The following is a 16,259-nucleotide window of genomic DNA, read 5'->3' as shown; positions in this document are numbered from 1 at the left end:
GTCTGATTCTGCAATCCCAGGGACTGTAGCTCACCAGGCTCCTCTGTGCATGGAATTCTCCAGGCAAGAACACTAGAGTGAATAATCATTCCCCTCTCCAGGGGATCTTACCAACCCAAGGATCAAACCCAGGGTTTCCTACATTGCCGGCAGATTCTTTACCATTTGAGCCACCAGGGAAGCACACTCAATTAATCATTATTCACCACCAAGTAAACACTTAAGGGGCACTTGATCTTGTGTCAAGGACTGATACCTTCATACCAAGTGGTGAAGAAAACAGACACAGTCCCTACTCTTATGAAGCTTTCAGATCAGTGGAGTTATAAACCCTACACAAATAATCACACAAAGAGATAAAGTAATTGCAAATTGAAAGGAGTGCTTAGCAAGAAAATTAAAGGACAATGAAGATCAAGTATAAAGGGATCTAATTTAGAATTAAGAGTCAAGGAATGGGGAAATGATGTTTAGGTTAAGACGTGGAGGGGATGTATGTTTTACACAAACTATGTGTAAAACCTAGAGGTTGAAACCAAATTATTGACTTACAATGGTAACAGTGACCTCCATATTTTGACTCTCAAGGAAGGAATTAACCCATTCTAATTTTCAGTCAATACTGGTAGCAAAGTTCTTGATATTGCTTGCAGATAATTGGATTTGTCAGAAACCCAGAACATCCTGCAATGAGAAGAAACTTCTGATCCCCTCTCTTCTACTTTAGGAAATTCCTCAAAAACATGCTAAATAATTATCAAGATTCTGCCTAGAAATCTGGTCACTTTTCCCACTTTTAACAGTTCAAATTTCTTTCCATTGATTTCTTGGTTTTCTTATTACCTGGATTTCCCTTGCTAGACAGGGAGATAACATTTATTTTCTTTGCTCATTGATATGTCTCAGCTGTCAAGAACAGTGCCTGCCATATAGTAACTCCTCAAAGGATATTTGTTGAATGAAATAACTGAGACAAAAACAGACCTCCCTAAACTTTGGTTCATTGGCTCTAAGTCTTCTCTTTGACTCAACAAAGAACAAACCTAATATCTCCTATAAGGATAGCCTTACAATCATTTGAAAATATCTCTCATTTTCCAGTTCTTCTCTTAGTTAAATATTTCCTTTGATGTAGCTTTGAAACTTTCACAGTTTTGATTATTAATTGGTATCCAATTAGGCCTGGTAATTCAACAAATATGAATATGCTTTTCTATATTATCATCTATCCATCATGGCTCTAATTTTTTTACATAAGTATCTTTCTTTCTTAACCCTTCACATATTTGGAGAAGGAAATGGCAACACACTCCAGTATTCCTGCCTGGAAAATCCCATGGAGAAAGAAGCCTGGCAGGCTACAGTCCATGGGATAGCAAGGAGTCAGACACGACTGAGCGACTAGCACTTTCATTTCACATGCTTTGTGTTATTGTTCTTGGAAGTCATTGTGCTTTTTTTACAAGTTGATGGTTTGTGGTAACCCTGCACCAAGAAAGTCCATTGCATCATTCTTTCAATAACGTTTGTCCACTCTGCGTCCCTGTGTCGCACTTTGATAATTCTCACAATACTTCAGACCTCCACCTGCAAAACGGTTATGACTCTCTGAAAGCTCAGATAACAGGTAGCATTCTTTATTAATAAAATATTTTTAAATTAAGGTATGGTCATTGACTTTTTTAGACATAATGCTATTGAACACTTAATAGACTATAATGTAGTGTCAACATAACTGTTACATGCACTGGAAAACCAAAAATTCATCTGATTCATTTTATCACAATATTCACTTCATTGTGGTAGTCTGGAACTGAACCAGCAATATCTTCGAGGTAAGCCTGTGTACATAGAAGTATGCTTCTATGTATAAGGCTGAGAAGTCCCAAGGTCTGCAGTTGGCAAGCTGGAGATCCTGAAGAACAGCCATGTTTTCAGTATGAAAATTGACAGTCCTAAGACCCAAGAAGAGCCCATGTTTCAGTTCAAGTCTGAAGGGCAGAAAAACTGATGTCCCAGCTTAAAGCAGTCAAACAGAAGTTCCATCTTACCTTAGATAGAGGAAAACTTTTTTCCATCTTGATTGGATGCAGGCCACCCACATTGGGAAGGGAAATTTACTGGGTCTATGATTCAAATGTTAATCTCACCCAAAACACCCTCACAGACACACCCAAAACAATATTTGACCAAATATGTGGGCACCTAGCTGACACATAAAGTAAACCATCGCATTACCTATCATACTGTCAAAGAAGAGTGTGTGTAAAGAAGCCTTGAGCTACCTTACGGAGAGGGTTCCTCAAAGGCGAGCAGCAAGTTGTGGCAGCTTCTGGGAGGAGGGTAAAGTACTGGATCCAGGTACAAGCAAGAGAAGAAGAATGTTTTCCCTTTATTGAGTCCACAGAAGTCAGTGGAGCTAATTGGAGGAGATGGGACAGATTAGAATCAGGAAAATTCCACATGCACTAATAATTTGCTTAAAATAATTATTTCAACAATCACCTCACAATTTTGTTTTAAAAAGGCCAGTGAAAGCAGAACCCCAAACTAGTAAGAACACTCTCAAGTATTCAGGGGGACTTTGAAGTAGACCTGAAATAGCTCAATCCGAGGGTGATGCTGCAGCCCATCTCCTCCTGGCTTCAGGATCAAACACTGATAAGAAGAGACTGACTCTTAATCATGAGTGCCTACTGCAGCAGAACTGGAAGTTGGGAATTGAGCTAACAAAAAACGTGGTCAGTTTTTTAATGTTGGGGATCAATCCTGGATCAACTTACCACATGGTAAAATGTAAACAATCACTCTCTTATCTTTAGCTATTACATATAAAATGTGTTTACAACCTCTAGAATAAAACAAACAAAATAGGAGCACGATTCCATCTCCACTATAATTAATATACAATTTTTATTAAAAAATCTTATGAGCCATATAAGGAAGTTAGATAAAAATACCAGTCATCAAAAAATTCAACAAACACTGACCCACAGATGAACCAGATGTTGCAATAAGAAGACAAAGTTTTGTTTTGTTTTGTTTTTAATTGTAATCAGGCTTGAGGATATACAAGGAAAAGATGAAGGGAATAAATGAATAGGCAAAGAATCCCAGGAGACATTTGGAAACTATGAAAAGAGCCAAGATAGAAATTCTAGAGCTAAAAAACACAGTAGCTAAAATTTTTAAAATTATGTTTTATGGCTGAAAAGGAACTTTCAAGGTCCATAGGGTTTTACTGACAAATTTCACCAAGTATTTAAAAGAGAAATAACCGTAATTCTAGACTATCTCCTTCAAACAATAGCAGGGAAATATTAACAAATAGGCTAACAAGGTTATGCTAAAAATCCTTTAAGCTAGGTTTTAGCAGTACGTGACCTGAGAATTTCCAAATATAGAAGTTTACATATATAAATAGCTTAAATGATTAGATCAATTGATGGGGGGAAAAAAAAACACATTCAACAAAATTCAACAGTTATTTATGACAAAAGCTCTCAGAAAGCTAACAACAAAAGGAAACTTCCTCAAACTGCTGAAGAATATCTATAAAATTGTTACAACTTATACCATACTTAATGATAAAATGAATGCTTTCCCCATAAGATTGGAAAAAAGGAAAGGATGTCTGCATTCATCACTTCTTTTCAGCATGGTACTAGAAATTTTAGCCAGTGAAACAGGGCAAGAAAAGGAAACAAAAGAGAAGACAATTAGAAAAGAAAAACTAAAACTGTCCCGGATTACAAGTGACATAATTGTGCACATAAAAATGTCTCAAAGAATCCACCAAAAAAAGTTCTAATAATAACTAATAAGTAAGTTTAGTGTGGTGATGGGACACATCAAGCATATTTCTTTCTTTTCTTTTTCCTAACTTGCTCTTGACTTTAAAACAAGTTTTCATAGAATTTTACTCCATGATGACAATGTATAAATTCATTTTTTTTAATTTAGTTTTAAAAATTTTATCTCATTGTAAGAACACTTAACATGAGATCTACCTTATTAGTTTTTTAAGTATAAAATACAGTCTTATGTTGTTGACTATGGGTGCAATGCTATACAGCAAATATCTAGAAGTTATTCATCTTCCTTAGTTGAAACCCCACGTGCATTGATTGGTAATTCCCCATTTCTCTCTCCTCCAGCCCAACAACCAACATTCTTCTCTTTGATTCTAAGTTGACTATTTTGGACTTCGTGGAATTGTGTTGTATTTGGCTTATTTCAGAATGCGTTCCTCAAGGTTCTACTATATTGTTGAATACTGCAGAATCCTCTTCCTTTTTAAAGCCAAATGGGATCTCATTATTTGTGCATCTTTTTTATTCATTTATCTGCCAATGGACATAAAGGTTGTTTCCACATCTTGACTATTATGAATAGTGCTGCAAATTCTATAAAAATGCCATTGGGATTTTGATAGGAATTGCATCTGTATATCTACTGATCATCTTGGGTAGTATGAACATTTTAACAATATTAAGTTTTCTGGTCCATAAACATGCAAAATCTTCTTTAACTAGTTTAATCAATATTTTGTAGTTTCAGTACTCAAGGCTTTCATGTTTTTAGTTAAGCTTTTTCCTAAGTATTTTAGTATTTTTCATTCTATTATGAAAGGGATTGTTTTCCACATTTCCTTTTTAGATAGTTTGTTGTGAGTGTATAAATCAAACATTTCTTTATACAAATAGTAACAATATGAAAGTGAACATTTAAAACAGTAGATTTACAATAGTCCTGACCAAATAAAATACTCACATGTAAATATAATAAAATGCATACAGAATACATATATTGAAAACTACAAAACATTAAATAAGGAATTAAAACTTAAATAAACGGAGAGACATACTGTGATTATGGATGGAAAATATACAGTCAACTTTCTCCTAGTTGATATAAAACTTCTTTAAAAATTCCAACAAGATATTCAAGATAAAGACAAACTGATCCTAAAATGTATATCAAAGATTTTAATTATAACAGCTGAAAACAATTTTTAAAAAATAAGAATAAAGTTGGAAGATTCCCATTATATGATTATAATACTTACTATATAGTTAAAGCAATTAAAATAGTATAATTTTGTAGAGGGTTAGACATATAGATCAGTAGAACAGGATAAAGTCCAAAGTAGACTCACATGAATATGGCCAACAGATTTTGAAAAAGTTGCAAAAGCAACTCAGTGGCAAAAAATTGTGTTTAACAATTATTCATAGATAAGAAACCTGAACCTTCATGATAACATGTACCTCATACAAAAATTAACATATAAAGATTATAAATCAAACCAAAAATGTTAAACTACAAAATATATTATATGGACTGAATATCAGAATGAACACTGCAGAAGAAAGGATCAATGAACTTGATGACAGGTCAATTTTTAAATTACCCAAAATGAAGATCAAAGGGAAAAGAGTGAAATAAAAATTGAATAGAATGTTATCACTTTGAGAGAATATCAAGCAATATAATGATATGTAATCAGAGCCCCCCAAAAAGAATGAGACAGAATAATATCTGAAAAAATTCAATATGATATTTTTTATATAACACTTAAAATTTGATGAAAATCACAAATCTTAAATAGTAGAACTACTAAATCCCAAGCAGGAAAAAATGCTAAGAACCACACTTACTCACAGTATATTAAAACTGCTGTAAAACAAAGAGAACAAAATTTTAACAAAGAATAAAAAGTTATAAATGACTTGGGAGTAGAGAGCTGGGAGGTATCACATATGGGCAAACAATAAGATTAATAGTTAATTCACCATGCGATCATGCTCTGGAATTATATAGATCATAAATAAATGGTAATCTTGATCAAATTTTATGTTTTCAGCCCCTTTGGTTACCTTCTGTGAATTACCTGTTTATATACTTGACACTCAGACCATGAATTCCTTATTGCCAAATTCAGACTGAAATTTAAGAAAGTAGGGAAAACCACTAGACCATTCAGGTATGATCTAAATCAAATCCCTTATGATTACACAGTGGAACTGAGAAATAGATTTAGGGCCTAGATCTGATAGACAGAGTGCCTGATGAACTATGGAATGAGGTTCATGACATTGTACAGGAGACAGGGATCAAGACCATCCCCATGGAAAAGAAATGCAAAAAAGCAAAATGGCTGTCCGGGGAGGCCTTACAAATAGCTGTGAAAAGAAGAAAAGTGAAAAGCAAAGGAGAAAAGGAAAGATAAAAACATGTGAATGCAGAGTTCCAAAGAATAGCAAGAAGAGATAAGAAAGCCTTCTTCAGCAATCAATGCAAAGAAATAGAGGAAAACAACAGAATGGGAAAGACTAGGGATCTCTTCAAGAAAATCAGAGATACCAAAGGAACATTTCATGCAAAGATAGGCTCGATAAAGGACAGAAATGGTATGGACCTAACAGAAGCAGAAGATATTAAGAAGAGATGGCAAGAATACACAGAAGAACTGTACAAAATAGATCTTCATGACCCAGATTATCACGATGGTGTGATCACTGACCTAGAGCCAGACATCCTGGAACGTGAAGTCAAGTGGGCCTTGGAAAGCATCACTACAAACAAAGCTAGTGGAGGTGATGGAATTCCAGTTGAGCTATTCCAAATCCTGAAAGATGATGCTGTGAAAGTGTTGCACTCAATATGCCAGCAAATTTGAAAAACTCAGCAGTGGCCACAGGACTGGAAAATGTCAGTTTTCATTCCAATCCCCAAAAAAGGCAATCCCAGAGAATGCTCAAACTACCGCACAATTGCACTCATCTCACACGCTAGTAAAGTAATGCTCAAAATTCTCCAAGCCAGGCTTCAGCAATATGTGAACCATGAACTTCCAGATATTTAAGCTGGTTTTAGAAAAGGCAGAGGAACCAGAGATCAAATTGCCAACATCTGCTGGATCATGGAAAAAGAAAGAGAGTTCCAGAAAAACATCTATTTCTGCTTTATTGACTATGCCAAAGCCTTTGACTCTGTGGATCACAATAAACTGTGGAAAATTCTGAAACAGATGGGAATACCACACCACCTGATCTGCCTCTTGAGAAATTTGTATGCAGGTCAGGAAACAACATTTTGAACTGGACATGGAACAACAGACTGGTTCCAAATAGGAAAAGGAGTTCATCAAGGCTGTATATTACCACCCTGCTTATTTAACTTATATGCAGAGTACATCATGAGAAACGCTGGACTGGAAGAAACACAAGCTGGAATCAGGATTGCCGGGAGAAATATCAATAACCTCAGATATGCAGATTACACCATTCTTATGGCAGAAAGTGAAGAGGAACTCAAAAGCCTCTTGATGAAAGTCAAAGTGGAGAGTGAAAAAGTTGGCTTAAAGCCCAACATTCAGAAAACGAAGATCATGGCATCTGGTCCCATCACTTCATGGCAAACAGATGGGGAAACAGTGGAAACAGTGTCAGATTTTATTTTTCTGGGCTCCACAATCACTCCAGATGGTGACTGCAGCCACGAAATTAAAAAACGCTTACTCCTTGGAAGGAAAGTTATGACCAACCTAGATAGCATATTCAAAAGCAGAGACATTACTTTGCCAACAAAAGTTTGTCTAGTCAAGGCTATGGTTTTTCCTGTGGTCATGTATGGATGTGAGAGTTGGAATGTGAAGAAGGCTAAGCACCAAAGAATTAATGTTTTTGAACTGTGGTGTTGGAGAAGACTCTTGAGAGTCCCTTGAGCTGCAAGGAGATCCAACCAGTCCATTCTGAAGGAGATCAGCCCTGGGATTTCTTTGGAAGGAATGATGCTAAAGCTGAAACTCCAGTACTTTGGCCACCTCATGTGAAGAGTTGACTCACTGGAAAAGACTCTGATGCTGGGAGGGATTGGGGGCAGGAGGAGAAGGGCATGACAGAGGATGAGATGGCTGGATGGCATCACTGACTCGATGGACGTGAGTTTGGGTGAACTCCAGGAGTTGGTGATGGACACGGAGGCCTGGCGTGCTGCGATTCATGGGGTCGCAAAGAGTCGGACACGACTGAGCAATTGATCTGATCTGTTACTTGACACATTTTAAGAGCAGTAGCTGTCTTTTGAACTGTGGTGTTGGAAAAGACTCTTGAGAGTTCCTTGGACAGCAAGGAGATCCAACCTGTCTATCCTACAGGAAATCAGTCCTGAATCTTCACTGGAAGGACTGATGCTGAAGCTGAAACTCCAATACTTTGACCACCTGATGTGAAGAACCAACTCAGTGGAAAAGACCCTGATGCTGGGAAGGATTGAAGGCAGGAGGAGAAGTCGACAACAGAGAATGAGATGGTTGGATGGCATCACTAACTGATGGACATGAGTTTGAGTAGGCTTTGAGAGCTGGTGATGGGCAGTGAAGCCTGGTGTGCTGAAGTCCATGGGGTCGCAAAGAGTCGGACATGACTGAGCGACTGAACTGAACTGTCTTTTTCTTATTGATTTATAAGAATTCTTTATATGTTGTAGATATTAAACTGTGTTCAGTTATATGAATGATTATCAACTCTAGTTCGTGGCTTGTCTTTTAATTGTGTGTGTATGTGTGTGTGTGTTTTTCTATGCAAGTATTTAAGGGAGGAGGGTTCAGGATGGGGAACATGTGTATACCTGTAGTGGATTCATGTTGATATATGGCAAAATCAATACAATATTGTTAAGTTAAAAAATAAAAAAAATTTTAAAAAAGAAATTAAAGAAAAAATCTTTGTTGAAACACTCTCTATGTGAAAATATTGAACAGAGCATGATGAACTCACCTGTATAACCAGCACCCCAGAGGCTTTACCCTCCTTCTCAATCATGACCTTCCCTCAAAGGTAACCCCTATGCATATCTCTAACACAGTTAGTTGTATCTCTCTTCTGTATTTCATTTAAATGGAGTAGTGCAGAATATTTTGCTCTCCTTTGACTTATTTTTCTCAACACATCAGTGCAATGTGTTTTGTTTAAAGTACTATCTTGTTTCTTCTCATCACTATATAATACTTTATTCTTTGATCCTACCACAGATCATTTATCCCTTCTAATATTAAAGCATGGCTTTTGCTTAATTCAAATAGTTTTTCTATGAACATTCTCGTGTTCATTTTTGAACAACATGTCAAAGATGAACATTATTTGACATGGTCTACCAATGGAACTGCTGGTGACAGGATATGCGTGTCTCATCTTTACTAGACAGTTCTTTTTCACGACACAATATTCCATATTTTTTGTATCAAGTTGCATTCCCACCAGCAATGCATAAAAATTCCTCCTGCTCCACAGGCTTGCTGCCGTTTGGTACTGGAAGTTGCTTTTATTTGCACCATTATGGCATATATACTCATGGTGACTTTAATATGTATTTTCCTCATGGCTAATGAAGTTGAACATCTTCTTCATGTTTATTCTAATGAGGATTGCCTCATTTGCAAAGGGTCTATTCAAGTATTTAGCCATTTGAGAGAGGAGTTGTCTGTCTTTTCTTTTCGATTTTTGAGAGTTCTTTAACGTATTTTAGACATGAGTTCTTTAAAAGACATGTATTTCTGAAATATACATGCCTCCTACTCACTTGGCTTTTTTTCACTTGATTCTTTGCTATTTCAGTCCCTCTTAGAATCTTTTTTTTTTTTAACTCTACGAATTTTTCTATGTATTTCTATATCTTATGTTTTGTATATATTTTGAATCATATAAAATTATCTTTTAAAAGTTGAGCATAACACATAGGCAGATAAACACATGGAAATATTTAACTCAAATTTTCACACACTGAACACATCTATGGGCTCAGATCCCAGATTAAAACAGAATATTGTGAGTAAATTGCATCTCCTTTGCACTCTCTTCTACTTACAGGCTTCATTGATAAGACGTCTCAATCCATGAAGTATTTTTTGTATGTTTTTGAATGCAATATAAATATATGTTTTAAATTTTTTTAGTATTTTTAAAAAAATTTTTTGGGGGGTGTTAGGGGCATAGCCTGATTTCCTTTGTTCAATAATAGGTTTTGTTGTCTATATCAATTATTTCATTGTTAAGTGGAATTTTCTTGTATGAATTCCATAATGTATATGTCCATTCTAGATTTGATGGGAACTATGATAATTTACATGTTGTAGCTATTGCAGGATAGTCTGGCTATGAACAACTAGTCTCTTTTACTAATCTACACTCCCACCAGCAGTTTCTAGAGACATTTGAGAAAGCCACTAAGACAAGAACTACAAAGCTCACTTACACACTTATAAGCTAAACAAATGTTACCACTTTGAGCCACTGAAATTCTGGACAGTTTGTTATGCATAACTATTGTCACATATATAGGCAAAAAGGCAAAATGGTTGCCTGAGGAGGCCTTACAAACAGCTGTGAAAAGAGAAGCAAAAGGCAAAGGAGAAAAGGAAAGATATACCCATTATAGAGTTCCAAAGAATAGCAAGGAGAGAGAAAGCCTTCCTTGTGATCAGTGCAAAGAAATAGGGGAAAACAATAGAATGGGAGTGACTAGAGATCTTTTCAAGAAAATGAGAGATACCAAGGGACTATTTCATCCAAAGATGGGTTCAATAAAGGACAGAAATGGTATGGACCTAAAGAAGCAGAAAATATTAAGAAGAGGTGGCAAGAATACACAGAAGAACTATACAAAAAAGATCTTCACGACTCAGATAATCACTATGGTGTGATGACTCACCTAGAGCCAGACATCCTGGAATATGAAGTCAAGTGGGCCTTAGGAAGCATAACTATGAACAAAGCTAGTGGAGGTGATGTATTCCAGTTGAGCTACTTCAAATCCTAGAAGATGATTCTGTGAAAGTGCTGCATGAATATGCCAGCAAATTTGGAAAACTCAGCAGTGCCCACAGGACTGGAAAAGGTCAGTTTTCATTCCAATCCCAAAGAAAGGCAATGCCAAAAAGTGTTCAGACTACCACGCAATTGAACACATCTCTCATGCTAGCAAACTAATGCTCAAAATTCTCCAAGCCAGGTTTCAACAGTACATGAACTGTGAACTTCCAGATGTTCAAGCTGGTTTTAGAAAAAGCAGAGGAACCAGAGATCAAATTGCCAACATCCACTAGATCACTGAAAAAGCAAGAGACTTCAAGAAAAACATCACTTCTGCTTTATTGACTATGCCAAAGCCTTTGACTGTGTGGATCACAACAAACTGCAAAATTCTGAAAGAGATAGGAATACCAGACTACCTGACCTGCTTCTTAAGAAACCTATATGCACGTCAGGAAGCAACAGTTAGAACTGGACATGGAACAACAGACTGGTTCCAAATCAGGAAAGGAGTATGTCAAGGCTGTATATTGTTACCCTGCTTATTTAACTTATATGCAGAGTACATCATGAGAAATGCTGGATGGGTGAAGCACAAGCTGGAATCAAGATTGCTGGGAGAAATATCAATAACCTCAGATATGCAGATGACACCACCCTTATGGCAGAAAGTGAAGAACTGAAGAGCCTGTTGATGAAAGTGAAAGAGGAGAATGAAAAACTTGGCTTAAACCTCAATATTCAGAAAACTAAGATCATGGTATCTGGTCCCATCACTTCATGACAAATAGATGGGGAAACAATGGAAACAGTGACAGACTTTATTTTGGGGGCTCCAAAATCACTGCAGATGGTGACTGTAGCCATGAAATTAAAGGAAGAAAAGCTATGACCTACGAAAAAAAGCTATGACCAACCTAGACAGCATATTAAAAAGCAGAGACATTACTTTGCCATCAAAGGTCAAAGCTATGTTTTTTCCAGTAGTTACATAGGGATGTGACAGCTGGACTATAAAGAAAGCTGAGCACCAAAGAATTGATGCTTTTGAACTGTGCTATTGGAGAAGACTCTTGAGAGTCCCTAGACTACAAGGAGATCCAACCTGTCCATCCTAAAGGAAATCAGTCCTGAATACTCATTGGAAGGACTGATGCTGAAGCTGAAATTCCAATACTTTGGCCACCTGATGGGAAGAATTGACTCATTTGAAAAAAATACTGATGCTGGGAAACATTGAAGGCGGGAGGAGAAGGGGACGAAAGGGGATGAGATGGTTGGATCACATGAGTTTGAGTAAACTCTGGAAGTTGGTGATGGACAGGGAGGCGTGGTGTGCTGCAGTCCATGGGATCACAAAGAGTCAGACCCAACTGAGCGACTGAACTATAACTGTATTATAACTCTAACTGATGCATTCTTGGCTTATCCTTAGTTGATGATACTACAAATTTCCTTTTATATATCACTGAATTCAAGTGGCTAATATTTCGATTAAGGTTTTTCCCTCTATCTTTATTAGGGATGTTGGCTTTTAAATTCCCTCCTTTTTGCAATATTCTTATTAAGCTTTAATATCAAATTTTGCCAATAAATATATTGGCAAGATAATTTTCCCATTCACCCCATCCTTAAATATTTTCTCCCCCTAAACTTTGGCAGAGAGTATAAGAAATTATTGCTATTCCTTCTTTAAAATTTAGAGAGAATTCACTGGTAAAACCTTTTAGGCCTTGAAAATATATAATGGAAAGGATTCAAATTCTAGATTTAATTTATGTAATACTTATGGGATTGTTTATATCTTTTATTTCTTATTATTTCAGAATGCCAATTTCCCTTATTGGCAATTAGAGAACTTCTAAAAATGTCTATTTCACTAAAATTTTCAAGGGTATTCATGTGAAATTGCTAATAATATACCTTTAATATCCATTAATAGATACAAAGTCTGTAGTGATGGCCTCATTTTAATATCTGGATTTAGGGGATTATTTTCTCTGTTTTTGATCAGCCTTGCCAGAAGTCTTAAATTTCTTAGTTCTAAAATCATTTTTAGTTTTCTATTTTTGTACTAATAAATTTATTTTCCACTTCACTAATTTTTTCAAATTATATTTATGATTTTCTTCACTCGGGGTTAATTACTTTTTTTCAATTTCTTGGATTTGGATACTTAGGTAATCAATTTCCAGCCCATCATAATTTCTAGCATATACACTTGGACTATAAATTTCACCCTTCAGTTCAGTTCAGTTGCTCAGTCGTTTCTCACTCTTTGTGACCCCATGAATCACAGCAGCCAGGCCTCCCTGTCTATCACCAACTCCTGGAGTTCACTCAGACTCATGTCCATCGAGTCAGTGATGCCATCCAACCATCTCATCCTCTGTCATCCCCTTTTCCTCCTGCCCCCAATCCCTCCCAGCATCAGAGTCTTTTCCAATGAGTCAACTCTTCGCATGAGGTGGCCAAAGTACTGGAGTTTCAGCTTTAGCATCAGTCCTTCCAAAGAAATCCCAGGGCTGATCTCCTTCAGAATGGACTGGTTGGATCTCCTTGCAGTCCAAGGGACTCTCAGGCGTCTTCTCCAACACCACAGTTCAAAAGCATCCATTCTTCAGCCCTCAGCCTTCTTCACAGTCCAACTCTCACATCCATACATGACCACAGGAAAAACCATAGCCTTGACTAGATGGACCTTTGTTGGCAAAGTAACGTCTCTGCTTTTCTACCAAGGAGTAAGCATCTTTTAATTTCATGGCTGCAGTCACCATCTGCAATGATTCTGGAGCCCAGAAAAATAAAGTCTGACGCTGTTTCCACTGTTTCACCCTTAGCGTAGCTTTAACTGTATTTCACGTTTGATGTCTGTGCTTTCATTATTACTCAGTTCAGAATGCTTTCCAATATTCTTTGTTATTTCTTCCTTGACATTTGGATTATTTAGATACTTATTGCTTATTTTTCAAAGAGTGAGAATTTTCTAGTGATGTTTGTTGTTAATTTTTTTGCTTCATTTCACTGTGGTTGGAGAACACGTTCTAAATGATTTATCTATTCTTGTTCTATGTTCTAAGCCAAGGATAGTGTCAGAGACCAGAATTATCACACCATCTTGGTTGATTTTCAGATTTTGAGACTTTGGCATCTTGTGGCTTTTCAAGTTACCTGGGAGTCAGGAAGAAAAATTAATAAATAAAAATAAGCTAATTCTATTCTACTCCCCTGCCCTATTTCACTTTATTTACAGCAGTGTCACTTTGGCTTATTTATTAGGTGTTATTTCAAAAGCTTTTTGTTTAAAAAAGAATTTGGCTGTTTGTAATCCACTGAATTTGAATATACTGCAGGTCTTACAATTTTGGAATACCATTATTCTATGCATTTTGCTATTATCAAAGCCCCAAATCACCTGTAAAGTGTAAAGTCAGTATGATCTTATGCGTTTAACATGGCACTCTAGTCTTCACATATTTGGTCCATTAAATTAGTCCAGTTACATTATTATTATTTAATTTATATATATTATCTATGTGTGAATGATCAAAAAAGTCTCCACTAAATTTTGTAAAAATCAATAGTCCAGCTAACCAATAGACTATTAATTAATCTAAAACTATAATTGAAGATCTAAAAGATTTTCAACCCATCTAAGGAATCAACAATGTACAAATTAAATCAATAGTGCTAAATGATTTTTTTTATCAGAATGGCATAGATTAAGTATTATAAAATACTTTTGGTTGGAATCTATATTGAAAAATATTTTGTTTAAGGAAAAAGCTGGACTAAAGTCAGATGTCACAAACTTAAATACCCACAGGAGCCTAGAAAGGGAAATCTCATTGACCTTATTCTTCCTGTGGTAGCATTCAGCTGTAAAAGCCTCATGCAAAGTTTCTGAGGGCACGATCAAGAAAAGTGAATTGAGCCCGGATCAGTCTCAAATATAAAGGAAATGATTAGATGCATTCAAACATGAAGCATTTTAGCATCCAGCTATCCTTCTTATCACAAACACATACCTATGCCTGATGACAAATTCAACTAATAAAAAGTATGAAGCAAAAAACAAATTAAATTAAAAGTGAAAGAGCCACAGTGAAATATTAGTGGTATATACTAAATTCTTATAAAATCAAAACTAATGCCAGAAATCATGTAAATTGTATTTACATGACACTTTACTCATGAGACAAGTATAATAATAAAGATAAAATTACTTTTAAAATTAAAGAAGCAGTTAGAAGAGGCAGGAGGAGGCATGATATTGTTCCTTGATAGAGTCAATTAACAGGGCAAAAAATGGAAGTTTAATTTAAAAAGTCAAAGATATAATGATCCCAATCACTTAATAGTTTTCATGATATCTTTCATCTGCCTGTCAGAAATATCTAGGAAAAGAAGAAATATGGTCACTTTCTATTTTTCCAGTTTCTATTAAAATCAAGTTAAGTGAAGGCTTTTATGCAAAAATGTGACATGTTCTTATTCTTTAAAGTTTCAGATCTATTTATTATTCTCTGTATATTACAAAAAGACCCTGATATTTAAAATGGCATTTCCCTAATAGCATTGGCTATTTCTTGGTGGAAGATCTAAGATGACAAGGGAACTTTCTACTTTGAACTATTCTCCATGGCTAAAATTATGATAAGCATGTAATAACTTTATAATAAATGTAACCAAATTTCTTCCTTCAAAAGTGTTGTTCACTTGCTCAGTCATTTCCAACTCTTTGCAAGCCCATGGACTGCAACACGGCAGGGTTCTGTCCTTCACCAACTCCCGAAGCTTGCTCAAAATCATTGAGTTGATGATGCCATCCAACCATCTCGTCCTCTGTCATTGCCTTCTCCTGCCTTCAATCTTTCCCAGTATCAGGGTCTTTTCTAATAAGTTGACTCTTCACATCAGGTGGCCACAGGATTGGAGCTTCAGCTTCAGCTTCAATCCTTCCAATGAATATTCAGGACTGATTTCCTTTAGGATTGACTGATTGGATCTCCTTGCAGTCCAAGAGACTCTCAAGGGTCTTTTCTAACACCACAGTTCAAAAGCATCAATTCTTTGGCCCTCAGTCTTCTTTATGGTCCAACTCTCACACCCATATATGCCTACTGGAAAAGTCATAGCTCTCCCTAGATGGACATTTGTCAGCAAAAGCAAAGTAGTGTCTATGCTTTTTTTTTTCTTCAAAATTAAAATAAGCCAATTATGAAACAAACACATAATAAAATTGTGTGGTTCATGCCACAGGCTAAGTTGTTACCTAATGACTGTTGAGACTTCTCTAGTTCTAAATTCTATCCGGCTGATCTTAAGTGATGAGAAATGGAAAAACACATGACACATGTCTCTGCCCTTCAGAGGGCGTCCCATCCCTTTCCTGCTCTGGCCTGGGACTGGGCTGTTCTGCCCCTTTCTCACGTCACCAGCTGC

The sequence above is a fragment of the Bos mutus genome, chromosome 19 (genome assembly GCF_027580195.1).
Source record: "Bos mutus isolate GX-2022 chromosome 19, NWIPB_WYAK_1.1, whole genome shotgun sequence".
NCBI lineage: Eukaryota > Metazoa > Chordata > Mammalia > Artiodactyla > Bovidae > Bos > Bos mutus.
The sequence above is the reverse complement of the archived record's forward strand: the minus strand, read 5'-3'. Positions refer to the sequence as shown.